Below are 2,500 nucleotides of genomic sequence, written 5' to 3'. Positions count from 1 at the left end.
CAGAACTGCATCCAACTGGGGGGGCAGCCGGAGGTGGGCTGCTCTTCGGATGTCAGAAGCGTCATATAGACTGCACCTCCACGTGGTACCCGCTGGTAACGGCCATGCTTAGCATGGACGGCTAACGCAGTCAGCCTAGGGGGGGCAGACGCCCAGCTTCCCCCGACCCGTTGGGACAAGGTTTGGCCAACTCGGACGGTTGTTCTCGATTGGTTGGCGTGCAGACTACAGAAGGGGCTGCACGTCTTGGGTGACCTTCTGGACCCGTAAGGTGAGACTTGTCTCCCTGAGCGCTACTGAAGCAGCAGTAGTGCCTCGGATTCTGCAGTAGGATGACTACCTATGGATAGGAGGAAGGGCGATACCGAACACTACGAGAATCCTGGGGCCGTCGTCTGAACCCGGCGACGGTACTCATGTAGCTCCCTCTCCCCGGTTGCCCGTCTGATCCCGGCGGGCTCCGAGTACCCTTTTCCTAACTGACCGACTGGCATTCATGACCTGCCTTGGTAGGGCCCCCATCGACCTCGGCTTGCTGACGTCGAGTGGACGGTTCCTACCCACTGTGGGTCGCTCTCCAACTCTTGTGTAGGCTGGCAGGTGCGTTGCCCGGCGCCCTGTTGGTAGGCCTGGGGTGACTGTGTGGTGGCGAGATCGAGACGAACCGAATCGGCATGTGTATGCCGTGCCTCCAAGTGGCAATGATCGGGAGTAGGGTAAGGGTGCGGGGGTAACCTTGTTGCTTTCTGGCCCTCCCTGCTTCTGCTGGATGTGTTTCTCAATCCCTAGAGAGGTGCGAGCGAGACGATGGTCGAGCGGTAGCGTGCAGGGCTACTGGCCACGTACCTCAAAATAAACATTCTCAAGAATATGATGATGGCCGTGGGCTTTTAGTCCTTATTTGGCTCTGGCAGCGGGGTTGCGTGTCGGCGGCTGGGAGGCTTTACGGGGTGTGAGCTCTTCATACTAGCTATGGGGGCCTCTCCCTAGTGGGTCGATCTGGTTGTCCGGCTTTGGAAGGGTCTTACCGGTCAGGTTGGACGACTGCTGTCAGGGTTGTGATTCCGAGGTGTAGTCTCTGTGAGGGGAAGACCTAGATCTTTCAAACTATTCCCAGTCAGACTGAAGTCAAAGTCGAAGTCCGCTTTATTGTCTGTTGTTCCGATGTTTGGGAATGATCGGACATCCCAGGATGGCCGTGCTGGGGGATCAAAATCGGCTGAGGGGCGGTTTGGAGAGGGGCCGCTGCCGCTTGGGCTACCTCCCCGCGGCGTGTTTGAGGGTGGGCACGCCGATGGTCTGCGAATCAACCTCTCTGGTGGCCACGGGGACCAACCACCAGAGGCATTGGACTGGGACCCCAAACGGCCCGTAGTCACTTCTACGGGCCACGGTTGCGAAAACTCCTTGGATCGGAAGTCCGCGCTAGCAATTGCACAGAGTCAGAGTCACAGCCAGACGTGCCGAAGGAGCGGGTGGATCGCGGATGGCGAAGCTCTTGACAACTCCTCAGTGGTGTCCGAATTAAAGACCGCCTCTGTCGCTGGGATGAGAGATGGGGCAGGGCCGGTCGTGCTGGACCCACAACTTGTTCAACAGGGCGGATCGCTTCGTGAGGTTGGGTCTAAGGATGAGGGCTCGGCGGTCTTGGGGGTGGTAGTGGCGGCCCCCCCAGGGAAGGTCCTGGTGCATCTGCCTCAAGAGACATTGGAATGCTCACTGTGTGGTGTTCGGCCTGGGGGCATCCGTTTGCTTGGAAGGCATTATGCCATCCGGCATGGGGATGTCGTGGTCGAATATGCGTGTCGTAAGTGTGATAGGCGTGGTGACAACAGTCATTCAATCCAATGTCACGCCGCCAAATGTGGTGGGGTGCGTGGTGCGGGTGTCGTCTCGGGGGTTGAGTGTGACCTCTGTGGGCGGTGTTTCCGAACAGCTGTGGGGGTGTCTCAGCACAAGCGACATGCACATGCAGATGAGTGGTTCGGGTCTCAACGTGGTCGGAGCCAGGGCCCCGCTAGGCCGGGGGTGACAAAGCTTTGGAGTGAGGCGGAGGTGGTCCGCCTTAGGGCTTTGATGGTGGAGTATGAAGGAGACCCTGCGAAGTTTGCGGTTGTGGCCCGGGTGTTGGATACGGGCAAGACGAGGGAACAAGTGAGGGGGAAATGGAGAGTACTGTGTGGCGGCGCGGCAGGCAGTGTGTCTGGTGCGAGACGGCGTTCCCTGGTTCTCAGGGCGTTGCCCCAGAAATGGTCCTTGCCCCCGGAGCTCCCCGACATGGTGGAGGAGAAGGTGATGGGGATTCTGCTAGCGGGGGATGAGGAGGACCGGGCCACTGCTGCCCTAGTTGAGAGAGCTGGTCGGGAGCCTGACCTGGTCGACTCTTCTGCTCTGGAGGTCATGGAGGCGCTGGGGGGTAAGATAGTGTGGCCTACAACGTCAGTGAGGCGTGCACCAAGAAGCAGAGACTTGAAAGGGTGGAGAAGGCGGCTTCTCCAGA

The 2,500-nt window shown here is 59.4% G+C and overlaps 1 pseudogene; it reads left to right on the top strand.

Moving 5' to 3' along the window:
• Positions 1–2,500, top strand: part of LOC147054902 (28S ribosomal RNA) — a 9,677-nt pseudogene that overhangs the window by 3,083 nt on the left and 4,094 nt on the right.

Source organism: Syngnathus leptorhynchus, chromosome 7 (assembly GCF_054491065.1).
Source record: "Syngnathus leptorhynchus isolate UIUO chromosome 7, UIUO_Slep, whole genome shotgun sequence".
Taxonomy (NCBI): Eukaryota; Metazoa; Chordata; class Actinopteri; order Syngnathiformes; family Syngnathidae; genus Syngnathus; species Syngnathus leptorhynchus.
Note: the sequence above shows the minus strand (reverse complement) of the source record. Positions and strands in the feature narration are given on the sequence as shown.